General features: G+C 46.3%; 1 protein-coding gene across 2 annotated transcripts in view; it reads right to left on the reverse strand.

The window, feature by feature from the left end:
• TWIST2 (twist family bHLH transcription factor 2) overlaps positions 1-13,470 on the reverse strand; it is a 76,633-nt gene that overhangs the window by 35,849 nt on the left and 27,314 nt on the right. The window contains exon 2 of one of the 2 annotated variants that reach the window (XM_027858287.1): positions 2,698-2,774. The exons of the other annotated variant lie outside the window; for it this stretch is intronic. The gene's annotated coding sequence lies outside the window, so the exon portion shown is untranslated. Of the gene's footprint in view, positions 1-2,697; positions 2,775-13,470 lie in introns of those variants that run through there. 2 annotated transcript variants of the gene reach the window in all.

Consider the following 13,470-nt stretch of genomic DNA (forward strand, 5'->3'; position numbering starts at 1 on the left):
TGTGGTCGTGCTGATGGAAGTTTTCTCTAAGGCCCTGTACGTGCCCCTCTCTCTTTCTTTGCAAAGGAAATTCACTGGCTCCAGGAAAGGCTGGCCTCTAGGCTTTATCATGAGATTGGGGCAGATGAGTGCAGTGGTGACCAGACCCCAGCTCACAATGCCTGGATCTGATCTCCCCTCTGCAAGCACAGCCACGTGTCCGTGTCAGGCCCACCAGAGCGGCTGCGCCCTGGCGAAGTCAGCACTGGGAAGATGTGACATTAGCGGAGAAGAGGCCATCTCTCTGGCAGCCCTATCACAGCTTGGGTCGGGGGGATGCTGGGTCAGCTCCCGGGGAGCTCAGAGCTCATCGTTACTTTTCAGAAGATCCAGCTGTTCCCCACCAATGACGCAGTGTCTCAAAATCACAGGGCTTCGGATCTGAGTCAGCCGTTAGTAAGCAACCCCAGCTTGGATTCACCAGCTCCCAGCAAGGGGCTCTACTAGATAGGAGAGCGGACTTGAGTTAGGAGAAGGCAAAGGGGTGAAGTGGCAGGAGGGTGAGATTTGGAGTCAGAAGCCCAGGGTGTGAATTCTGCCTCTTCTACTCAGGAAAGAGATTAACAGCTAGCGGGGATCTCGGAGGGCAGCTAGTTCATAGATTTTGTGGCCCCCAGCAATTAGCACATTGCCTGGCATGGAGTGGGTGCTTAATAAATGCTTGTTGACTGACTGACTGACCGGCTTACTACCCCACAGCGTTGCTGTGAGTCTGTGATGTGGTAGAGTAAAGACAGGCTCACCCACCAGACGCCCTGAGTTCAAAGACTGTCCCTGCTGCTTTCAGCTCTCACCCCTAAATCCCTAACTCTTCACTACATAAGGAGGACGTGGCCACATCCCTGAAGTGGAAAGAGGACCCAAATTAAAGTCACAGGTCCTGAGTTCAAATCCTGACTGTGTGACATTGGGTAAGTCACTTATCCTCTCGGCCTCACCTCCGGCAATTGAGAGGTCTGCCTTATAGCCCTAAATCAAAGAGCTTATGACTTCATTCTGTAGAGTTCAGAAAGCTGATTCCTGATTTTCAGAGAATTCTCCCTATCCTAGTGCAAATGGTGTTTGGGAGTACCTTCATTTTGTCTCTTAATAGCACAACTTCTTACAGAAGATAGAATTCCTTATTAAAAGCTAAAGGGATCTTGGACTTCATTAACAGGCAGTAACTCCCTCTGTCTTGAGCGGACCACCTCTGAGGACTACCAGAGTTCAGAAAGGACATTGATAAAGTGCAGATACCCCGAGGAGGACAGTGAAGGGCCTTGATATTGTCGTATGACGGTCATTCAAAGGAGTCCTAGAGAAAAGAAAACTGGGGGGAGGGGGTGAATGTCAAAGGAGCTACCATCATGCGAGGGAGGAACTAGCTTTGTTCCCTTGGCCACAGAGCTAGGGGCAAATTGGGACTGGTGGGGATGGGGGTGGGTCAGAGGCACAGATTCAGCTGTGAGATCCCGTAAGATTTCCTAACGATGCGAGCTGACCCAGAGTGCAATGGGCTGCAACAGCAGCTGCCCCGTCCTCCAGGTCTTCAAGCACAGTCGACTTGACCACCGTGAGTTCCAGGGTGTTACAGAGAGAACTCTCATTTGGGCGCCCATTGAGTGCGGTGCCTGAGGTCCCTACCCACTCTGAGACTGGAAGATGTTTCCATGAGACTCAGACATCAGCATGCAGCAGAACTGCCCGAAAAAGAGAAGGAGGCATTTCTCCTCCCACTAGGGGGTCTGATGCCATATTCCAGGCCAGGCCACAGGAGTGACTCCAGGATGATTCTTCAGAGAGGGATGCTCTGGTCTCTATTAACTGTTTGACTTTTTGCCAATTTCTTAACTTCTCTGTACATCATTTCCCTCATCTCTTATATTAAATGAACTCCACAGTCTTTTTTTTTTCTGAACTTTTGAAAATGAACTTTGATAATGTTCTAGGAAACTATTCATTAACTCCAGCTGCTACCTTAGATACACTTGTAATAATGGGAAATTCATCAGAGCTCCAGAAGGCAATGCCATTAGTTCAGTACAATTTATTTGACAATCTAATTTTTAAGAAAAATCATTTTATTGATATTTTGTTTTTATATCATTTTTATTTCTGAATGAGTCCTTCCTTCCTCCTTCCCCTACAATGTGGTCAGCCATAGTTTTAAACATATAATCGGAAGAGAGCCAAAATAAAGTGGAAGCAAAGAGGATGTGTGTGTTATCTATCTAAACTTAATGTAATTTGAAATCTTAAAACCAATGATAGAGAATGGATTTTAGGGTATTCTGTATGATTTTCCATTTTTATTTGTGTATTTTAATATTTGTTTTCATTCACTGTGACAACATGTGAAGTCTACTTTAAAAAATTCAAATGGAAGAAAAGAGGGACACGAAGTATGCCAACATCGGTTGGAGCAGATTCTGAAAATAAGAGAGGGATTACTGGGCAGTAAGGACACATTGGGGAGGGAACTTGGGTGGGCCAAGAGGAACTGCTCCTCATCCATTTGAGTCAGTTGGCCCACCCAAGTAAAGTATAGCTCTCGAGAAGGGGGCAAGGAACTGGGGAATGTTTGTTAATTCTGTGACATAGTAAACATGGCAGACAGGAGAAATATCCAGGATCGGAGACAGACAATTGTCCCAGTTTTCAAAAAAGTGAAGAGAAGCCATTCATTTAACTATCAGTTGACATTGCCTTCTCTTCCCCAGACATCCCAGGGCAGAGAGAAAGTGAGTAAACACCTAGAAAAGAAGACAAGCATTTATTAAGTGTCCACTGTATGCCAGGCACTGTGCTAAGCACTTTACATGATTTTAAGAAGTTAGCTTCAAAAGCACAAGAAGGGGCAACTAGGTGGTACAGTGGATAGAGCACTGGCCCTGCAGTCAGAAGGACCCGAGTTTAAATGTGGCTTCAGACACTTACTAGCTGTATGACCCTGAGCAAGCCACTTAACCCTGGAAAAGGAAATGACAAACCACTCCTGTAAATTTGCAAGAAAATCCCAAATGGGTTCATGAACCACCCAGGTTCATCCTTTTCTCTCAAGCCTCAGCTCACATGTAACCCCCTCCATGAAGCCTTTCCTGGTTTACCTCACTTTCTCCTCTTTTCTTCATCTTCTTACATTTTTGCTTGTTCAGACTTCTCTGCTTATATATTATCATCTAGTTCTTTCTAATAAGTGGTAAACTACCTGTGGGCAGGGACTGCTTCATTTCTGTACTCCCTGCACCCAACACACTGTAGGTATTTAATAAAATGCTTGTTGACTGACTGACTGTTCGATGCACCTTTGCATTCCCAGCACCCAGCACTGTGCCTGGCACACAGTAGGCACTTAATAAATGCTTTTTGAATTGAATGGCACTGAACTGGGGGCAGAGTAGCACTACAGCAGGGGACATTGGGAAGGTCCCTCTCTGGCTCAGGCAGCCCCCAGGTCTTTTTGCCTTTCCCAATTTGGTCTCTGGGGAAAAAAACATGAGAGGCCTGAGGCCACCTCTCTCTCCTCCCCCCCTCCCCCCAGCAAGAAGCTCTGTCAAGTGACTTAAGCCCAGGAGAATTTGTCGGACATGATTTGTGGGGAGAGCATGACCCTTGTGGAGAAGATGAAGTGGGGACCATTTCCTGGGGCCCCATCTGATCTTAACCTCGAGTTTACTGGAAACCAACCTCTGTTTCAAAACTTTGAAACCCTATTTCAAAACAGAATTGAAACTGCCTTACCTCTCCATCCTCTCCCCAAACACCAAACCACTAAACCTTGCTTTTACAAGGCGAGAGTTGAGCAGCCAGGGCCCCTACTCCAGTCCACCTGCCCTGGCCAAACGCCCACTGACTCAGACACAGCAAAGCAGCGTCCCGTGGATTCTACAAGAGCGAAACCTCACAGCCATTTATTTCACTGTCGTTCCCATCCAAGAGTGTGGAAGTGCCTTCTTTAACTCCAGGTCAGTCCTTTTTACTCCTCCCATAGGAGGAAGGCAACATAGGGTAATGTGAAGAGCAAGCCTGCTGCAGACCCTTCCCAGCTGTGACCTTGGACAAGTCACTTCTCCCTGAGCCTGTCTCCTTTTCTGGAAAGTGAGGGCTCTAGGGCCTTTTCAAGTATGAGAACCACAGTTCACTGTCTCAGATTGCAACCTGCACTAAGTAGACGGAGCGATTTCCCCTAGTTTTCAAAGCTACTATGTGCTGAAGGCAGGTTTTGAACCCATGCTGTCCTGACTCTAAGCCCAGCAAGAACACCTCCTCCTTTAGCACAGCTGTCTCAGTTTATCAATAACTGTAAGAATGCAGGTAATAAAACAGGGCCAAGAATGCTGGCTCTGAAGTAAGATGCCCTGGCTTCACCCCCCCCTTCCCAAGGTGCTTCCTACCAGTGTGACTTTGGGCAAGTCCCTTCTCCTCTCTGTGCCTTAGTTTCCTCTTCCATAAAATGAGAGGATTGGATGAGATGGCCTTTCTGGACCCTTCCAGCTCTCCATTTGTGATCCTCTGGGCCTCAAGTTCCTTATCTATAAAACAAGGTGATTGGACTGGAGGGTCTGGAAGCCCCTGCCAACTCTCCATCCATGATCAAGCCTCTGTGGTGCCCAGAGAAATGAACTCAAACCTGTACCAGTTAGTTTCCTTTTGGAACCTTGCTTCAGGCCATCTGTGAAAGTATACACACACAGACACACACACACACACACACACACACAGACACACTCACACACACAGTCACACTCTCACACACACACAGTCACACAGTCACTCTCACACACACAGACACACACAGACACACAGACACTCACAGTCATGCTCACACACACACACACACAGTCACACAGTCACTCTCACACACACACAGACACACACAGACACACATACACTCACAGTCACACTCACACACACATAGTCACACAGTCACTCTCACACACACACACAAGCATATTCATATATACAGTGTCACAGTCCATTGTCATCTGAACCCAGGTCTTGGCAGCCATGAGCCTGACTCCCTATCTACTATGCCCGGCTGCCCTTTGGGGCAGGGAAATATGCACATAAATATCACCCTATCGGTGTTTGCTGGCTGTTTGCAGCCTAAGGTGGGGGATTATAGGACAGGGCAATACTTACCTAAGAAAGCAAGAGAGATGAGAACAAAGGCCTCTGAGAATGACAAAAGAAAAAAAAACCTGGCAGTTTGGACTGTCTCAGGACTCCCCCAGCCTGCCGCTGCCCAGTCTGCCCTTTGGAGAAAGAGCCCCAAGTTCTAGATCTGGAGGAATGAGCTTGGAACAGTTCTCTGGCTGCTGCCACAGGTGAATTCTATGCATTGTCTGATCCATTGGCCAGGTGGGCCTGGGAGAGAGGCACGTGGGGCTGTAGGTGCTCAGCATCTCGTCTTCCCCATTGTGCTCCTAAGGGCTTAGGAAAACCCTCAGTGACTTAGAACAAGTCATTTCCTATCTCTGGGTCAGTGTCCATCTCAGTAAAATAAGGTAGCTGACCCAGATAGTCACTCAGGAGGGTTCCTTGCAGCTCTGGTCTCTGTGACCTGAGGGATGGGCACCCACTCTCCTATGGGCTGTGTTGTTAAGCCTGGAGAGAGGGCTTTCCACCCTCCTTGCTGGAAGCCGAGCATTGACCATCCCCATCAATAAGGCTGTAAGAGGGCATGGTGCTGCACTTTCTGCCCAATTCCTTCTTTCAGTGTCCTTCTTGAGTTTGGAACTGCTTCTTCACACTGGGTGACAGGGGGCCTCAAAACCCAGATCCTCACAGGCTGGGCAAGGAGCCGTTATTTTCTTGCCTACCTCCCTTATGTCTTCCTGAGGCTATGTCTTTGGAAAAAACCAAAGCAAAGCAAACCCCAAACCTCTGACTGTCCAAGACTGACTGTCACACATGAGCCACTCCTGGAATTGCAGGCCAAGGAGCTGACCACACAGGCAGTCACAGTTTACTGGACAGGTATGCCGAGGTAACCACTACGCAGACACAGCCAGGGTTGACTGCAAATGGAAGGGAACCCAAGAAATCAGGAGCCTTCATCCCCAAGTCCAGACTGTCAGCAAAGCCCCAAGCCACCTCCTATTACCTGTGCTACCTCTGTCTTGGATGTCCGAAGAACAGACAAAGCTGGGTGTATATAGCATGTGCCCATAGTGTGTCCACAGAAGCTACTATGTCAATGACAAGCATCTATTAAGCACTTACTGTATCAAGCAGTAAATCAACAAGCATTTATTAAGTGCCTATTATCTATCTTCCTGGCATTGTGCTAGGGGCTTGGGATATATAGAAAAAGCAAAAAACCAAAAACATTAATCAGTTCTGGCTTTCAAGGATATTACATTCTAATGGAGGGGGGTAGAAATGACAAGATCTAGACAAAGTATATAGAAGGTACACTTTAGAGGGGGTGGCAGAGCATTTGGGAGCACTAAGAAGGTGGGATTTGGGCTGAGATTAAAGGAAAGATTCTTACAGTTGGAGGGAAAGAGAAAGAGCATTTCTGGCATTGGGCAGTGAGTACAAAGGAAGGAGATGGGGAGATGGCGAAGGGTGTGTAAAGAGGCTGGAAAGGGAGGAAGGATATATGTTGCAAAGGGCTTTGAATGTTAAGCTGATAACTTTCTGTTTGATCGTGGAGACAAAGGATAGCTGACAGCTTATGGAGTGAGAAGTGTGGGCTTCAGGGAAATCACCTTGGCCACTGCATGGAGGATGGATTCAGGAGGCCAAAGGGCAGGCCTCAGAGCCAGCAGGATGTGGGCTTAAGTCTTACCTTGGACACACCCTGGCTGTGTGACCCTGGGCAAGTCACTTGAGGTCTTGTGAGCTCAGCTACTCTGAGACTAGAAGTTGTGGGGATTTGCTAATTGGCCTTTATATTTTGATGGAGGGAGTTTCTTCATGTGAAGCTCCTTGTGCCGGTGAAATCACAGGTCTGGACAGAGCTCAGGGTATGGAACCTTCCAGTAAAGGTAATCCTCATCAGTGAGTGCACATTTCTGAACCTGAGCCCTCCTGCTATAGGTCAGGAGCACTGGCCCTCATCTGCTCATAAAGTCAGGTTGATGCTCCCAATATATCAGAGTGGAAAGAAAGCTGGAAGGACTTGGAGTCAGAGAGACCTGGGTTCAAAACCCAATGAGTTGGGTGACCAATTACTTCACTTTTTGGGGCTCAGTTGCCTCATCTGTAAAATGGGCTCAATAATAAATGCTTATAGTATCTTCCTAAAGAGTTGTTTAGAGGCACAACTGAGATTTGATTCAATTTGATAAGCATTTATTAAGTACCTGCTATTTGCCCAGCACTGTGCTATATCCTGGGGATACAAAAACAGAAATCCCTACTCTCATGGAGCTTGCATGTAATCGGCAGAGATAACATGAGTAGCCAGGTAGCACAGTGGATAGAGCGCTGGTCCTGAAGTCAGGAAGACATCTCTCTGAATTCAAATTTGGCTTCATACACTTACTAGTTGTGTGACTCTGGGCAAGTTACTTCACCCTGTTAGCCTCAGTTTCCTTGTCTGCAAAATGAGCTGGAGAAGGAAATGGCAAACCACTCCATTATCTCTGCCAAGAAAATCCCAAATGGGATCATGAAGACGAGGGCACAACTGAATAGTGAACATGAAAGTATCGATCAGTAAGAACTGATCAAATGCCTACTGGGTTCCAGGCAGGTGCTGGGGTTCCAAAGACCTAAATGGAGCTTTCCCTGCCCTCAGGGATCTCATGTTCTCCTGGATATGTACATGCAGTTGTTTTTTGTTTTTTTGAAAGGGTTAAATAATCATGAATGATTTTACCTTCATCATCATCCCCATCAGCGTAGGCTCCTAAACGCAGGCCCCTAACAGGCCTGTGAATGATTTTACCTTCATCATCATCCCCATCAGCGTAGGCTCCTAAAACAGGCCCCTTGCTGATTGTCTGATCTTTGCCTAGGCCAAAGGATGTTAATGAAACAAGGATCACATACCTCGGGCTCCAATTCGTGACCTGAGAATGCGGCAAGTAACAAAGACCGCTCAACTCTTGTAAGTCCCTCTACAAACATTAGCTAATTTGAGCCTCCCTCACAATAACTATGTAAAGGAAGCCTGATAGGTATTAGTTCCCTATTTGATAGAGGGGGAAACTGAGGCTGACATTTAGTGCCAGAGGTGGCATCTGAACCCAGGTCTCTATCCATAAACTCACGCTATCAACGGTACCGCTGAGGTAGCACCCAAAAGCAGATGTAGTCAAAATCAGAGCTAGACAAACTCTCTCTGGTGAGTTCTAACTCTCGATTTCATCTGAGTATGAGTTAGTGACCCAGTCTTTTAGAGAAATGCTGGGCCACAGGGTTGGTTGACCCCAGCACAGCCACTCAGGTGAATTCCTGTGTTGCTGGGCCAGTAGAAAGGGTCCAAGGGCTGTCCCCTGCCGCTCCCTCCATCTCTGGGATGCCAAGTCCTTCTGTCCTCTGCTCTGGGCAGGAAATGCCCTTGCGGAGGCTTTTCTCATCCCAGGTGCTTAGGACTTGACACCCCAAGGGGAGGCAGAGAGGCCAAAATGACCATAGAGTGGAGACAAAGTTACAGACCAGAAATGGGATCTGCCAATGTGAACATGTCTAAAGCATGGTGTCAACTGCGTTACACCCAGATCAGAAACAGAGTTGGAGGCCAAGAGGGCCCTTCCCTATGCCAACTCTCTCTCTTCCCCTCACCGTGCTAATGGACTTTCCTTCTGTGGGATGCCTCAGATGCCAGGTACAGTCACAGTCTGTGGGGGAACATGGTGGGAGCGTGGTCTACAGAGAGCACAGAGCAACGGAAGCAGTGAGAGACAACATAAAGGGTAAAAAACTTTGTATACCTTAAGGTGCTATTTAAAGGGTGGGCTATTATTGCTATTGCAAGCTCAAGGGCCTGGTTGAAGGCCGCAGGATGACCTTGGACAGTTTCTGGTTGAAGCCCAGAAAAGAGCCCAGAAAAGCCCAGAAACTCAGCACTAGAAGAAACCTCAGCACCCTGAAGTCCAACCTGAGTCTGCCTAAGATGCCCTCTTATCTATACCCTCTCTGGCCACTGTTTACAAGTAGAGACTTGCAGTGACAGAGGGCTCTCCCCCTCCTGTTTAACAGCCTGTTTAACTTGGGGATGGCTTACATCAGTCCTTTGGAGATTTCTACCTCTTGAGCTGAGTGCTGCCTTCTGGGCCCAAGAAGAGCCAAGCTAACCTCCTAAAATGCCTCAATTTTCAAAGTGCAGAGACCCTTAAGGAAGATGTTTGCCAGCTTCAGGGAGGCGGGGGGCAGGGCCGGTGCCTGTTTCATAACAAAACCTTGCACACCAATTACAGACCTCAGTCCAATATCCTCTCTGAGCTTTGGGCTAGACGCTGCTTCAAGCTGACCACACCCATTTGGCTCAGGTCAGCCTTTTTTTCTCCCCTTCTCCTTTTTCTTCTTTCCTGACCTGCACTGAATAGAAGCACTCCCCAACCTCAGAAGAAAGTTGGAAAAACTGTTTTGCTGGAGAAATGCATCTGAGTCTAAAGCAATAATTCTCTTTGGTTTTCTCATTTTGAATTTCCTTATTATGGGAATTCTCCTTAGAAACCAGACATTTGTATGTACATACATATAGATGTGTAAATATGTATGTCTTTCTATACATACTACACATATGTAGATCTACACATATGTGTGTGTATGTACTGCACACAGAAGAAGTGAATTATTCATAGGCTTCACTGATAGCAGTTACACGGAGCCAAAGTCTCATCACGCCCTCCCTGGGACAGGATGATACCCTTGGACATACACTGCTATCATCACTGTCCATCCACTGCTGGATTTGGAATCAGAGGGGCTGGGTTCAAATTCCATCTCTGATATTTATTACCTGGGTGACCTTGGATAAGTAATTTCCATGGACCTCAGATTGCTCATCTATAAAATTAGGGGGATGGGCTTAGTGGTTGACAAAGTCTCTTTCAGTGCTAAATATTTGATTTTGTGATTCAGGCCTCAGTTTCTCCATCTATAAAATGAAGGGCCTGGATTTGCTTTCCTTTGAGAGCCAGCTCCTGACCTATCTTCAAGGCTGAGCTAAATCCTAATTTTTCCCTGAAGCCTTCTTGGAATACTGTCCTGTTTTCTGCATCCCCCTTCTTGGAATGCCCAGAAGGCTCAGTCTGTACCACCCAAGTGAGTGCCTGATGGCTGACTGTCTACCTTCCAAACCTTTAGCCTTCGCCTTTGGCTAAGTGTTTTGAGTGTCCTCATTGTATCCCCCGTGGGATAGTCAGCTACTGCACGACAGTGACCATTTCTTAAGCGTCTTTGAGAGTCAGGCAAACTTAGAAGAGAAAAGGGGGCTGATCTTGGAGTTAGAGGACCTAGGTTTGAATCCTGGCTCTGTTAGTTATTAATCATATAATGACAGTCAAGTCAATTAACCTCCCTGAGCCTCAGTCTCTACAAATGTCAAATGAACGTAGCAACAGTTTGCCTCCAAGAGTTGCCATGAGATAATTTATACAAATATTATCAAATTCAATAATATTTGTGAAGAACTTAGCACAGTGCATAATAAAGCATACAGCTGGTGCTTAATAAGTGCCCGGTCCCTTCCTTTGTTCCTCCAAGTGGCCTGTATTAATAACCATTGTCATTCTTTGTTGTTTTTCCAAGATTCTTTGTGACCCCTTTCAGGGTTTTCTCAGCAAAGAGACGACAATGGTTTGCCATTTCCTTCTCCAGCTCATTTTACAGACGAGGAAAGCAGAGTTACCCAGCTGCTAAGTGTCTGAGGCCAGATTTGAACTTAGCTCTTTCTGGCTTTCTGGCCTCGCTCTACGCAGTATGGCGCCACCTAGCGCCCCTTGTATTGTCATTCAGTGGTGGTCAGATGTTGGGTTAGTCCCTATTTGCTGACGTGCTAAGTGATGGATGGGAGCTGGTCTTCTCAGCTGGACTGGGACCGATCCTCGTCCTTCCTTTCCCCATTGCCACTTGTTTGGGTTGGCCTCTGGCAGATCCTTCTTAAACTCAGTTAAGTTTATTTCAACAAATGGTTAATGCATGTGCCAGGCACTTTCCTAAGTGCTAGGGATACAAGGACACAGAATGAGTAGATCTCTGCCCTCAAAGAGGTTACATTCTACTGAAAAATTACAACATGTTCACAAGTAAATACAGTTTGTACAGAAGAGCTAATAAATGGGAAAGGAGGGAGATGAGGAAAGGTCTTACCTAGGAGGGTACATTTACACTAGGAGGGTGTGGAAGGTAGCTAAGAATTCTTGGGGGCAGAAATATTGGACCCCTGATCTACCACAGGAAGAAACTTTCACCCTCAAATAGTCCATCACCCCTCATTTGATAGGTGAGGAAACTAAGGCCCAGAGAGGCAAAGGGATTTTCCCAACAGTCACACAGGAATTAAGGACCAGAAGCAGTAATTGAGTGCAAGTCCTCTGATCCCATGGTCAGTGTACTCTGTCTACTGTATCTCAACAATTTCTCTCTGCATCTATAGATGCATAGAGTTTCTGGCCACTCAGATGGTGCCAGAGGATTGCTGGATACACAGACTCCAGAATGAATGTCTCCCCTTACAGGAGGGGGCTCTGAGAGCAGCCAAGCTTCCCCGCTCCAGACCCAGCAGCTGCTAAAGCACTCATGTTCCCATGAATGACACCCTCCTGCTCACACACTGGCCATCTCTTGACCCCTGTAACACTTGACCCTTTCATCCGCCTGACCTCCATTTGTCAGGCTAGGCAATCGCTCCATCAGCCCTGTTTGCTGCCCTCCTCATTTTGGGGGATCTTCCACCTCCCTGGAATAGGGGTGTCCCACCTCTGCTCTAACCTGAACTCCGCTCTAACCACCCCCCATGCACTCTTGTCTCTGCTCCTTGGTCCCTTCTCTTTGGCCACATTCCTGCAGCCCAGGGAACATTCCTGGACCATGTGGTTTCCATCTTTTCTCCTGTTTATGCCACCTTAGTCTCTGATTTTCCTGCAAACTTTTTTTTTTGATTGGTGAAACATAATTTCACTTTTGGCATGATTCTTTAAAAAATCTTATTTATATTAATAGGTTTTATTTTTCTGTCTAATTAATTTTAAAATATGATTTACTGCCTCCCTTGACCAGCAAGCCCCCACTTCCAGCCACGATTTAAAAAAGAATGGGGGGAGGGGAAGCTGTTCAACAAAGCCAGTCGGCTTGCTCACCTTGTCTGACAATCTGTGTAACATTCTATCCTCATAACTCCCTGCCTCAGAAAAAGTGAAAGCAGTGGATTTTTTTTCAACTCTACTTCAACAGCAGTTTTCTTATAATTACTAGATCTTCCCCTTTCTTCCCCATTTCAAGGCATCTATGATTACAACAACAGCAAACTTTTCCATGTCTTCTATTATATTTATTCAATTCGGTTTCATTCTGATGATGATAAAATAACAACCACAAACTAGGTGATATAAAAGAATACTGAATTGGAGTCAGAAAGACCTGAGTTCACATCTTGCCTCAGACACTGACCAGCTGTGTTGCCCTGGGCAAATCACTTAACCTCTGTCTACCTCAGTTTCCTTATCTGGAAAATGGGGCTGATAATAACAGTACCTACTTCATAGGGTTATTGTGAGGAGAGATCAAATAAGAAAGCACTCTGCAAACTTTATAGAGCGATATTAATATTAGCTGTTGTTATTTACCACCTACTATGTGCAAGGCACTTCAAAAAGGGGAACATTTTTTTTTAAATGAGGCATTCCCTATTCAAGGAGAACATATTTTATTCTCTGTGTGAGACACGACATGGACATGGAGTATCTTTGGCCCTCAGTTTCCTCAATTGTATAATGAGGCGGTTGGACAAGATGGGCTCTGGGGTCATGTCCAGCTGTAATGATCCTGTCATCTTAAGAATAAAATCAATGCTTGTTTAAGCACAAGTTCTCTAGAACTGAAAGGACCCTTAATGATTACCCAATCTAGTACACTTATTCTGGAGATGAGGAAACTGAGTCAGGGAGGTTGAGTCACATACATAAGAAATTGCAGAGCTTAGATTGGAACTCAGGGCCTTTGCCCCTAAATTCAAAGTTCTTTCTTTCCACTATGCCTCACCGTCTTTACCACCAAGGCTGCTTGATTCTGCTCTGTCCTACTTTGCCTCTCAATCTCCCACTGGGGAATGTTCCATTATTTACTTTAAAATATACAAACCCAGGCTTTGGTTGGTATCATTCCTCTGTTGTGTCTACATCTGTTTCTGACTATCATCCATCCATCCATCCATCCACCCATCCATCCATCATCATCATCATCATCATTCTCCTCTCTCTCTGTGTCTCTCTTTCTCTCCCTTTCTCTCTCTCTCTCTCTCTCTCTCTCTCTCTCTCTCTCTCTCTCTCT

This window comes from Vombatus ursinus, unplaced genomic scaffold, assembly GCF_900497805.2.
Source record: "Vombatus ursinus unplaced genomic scaffold, bare-nosed wombat genome assembly UNPS02012901.1, whole genome shotgun sequence".
NCBI classification, from domain to species: domain Eukaryota; kingdom Metazoa; phylum Chordata; class Mammalia; order Diprotodontia; family Vombatidae; genus Vombatus; species Vombatus ursinus.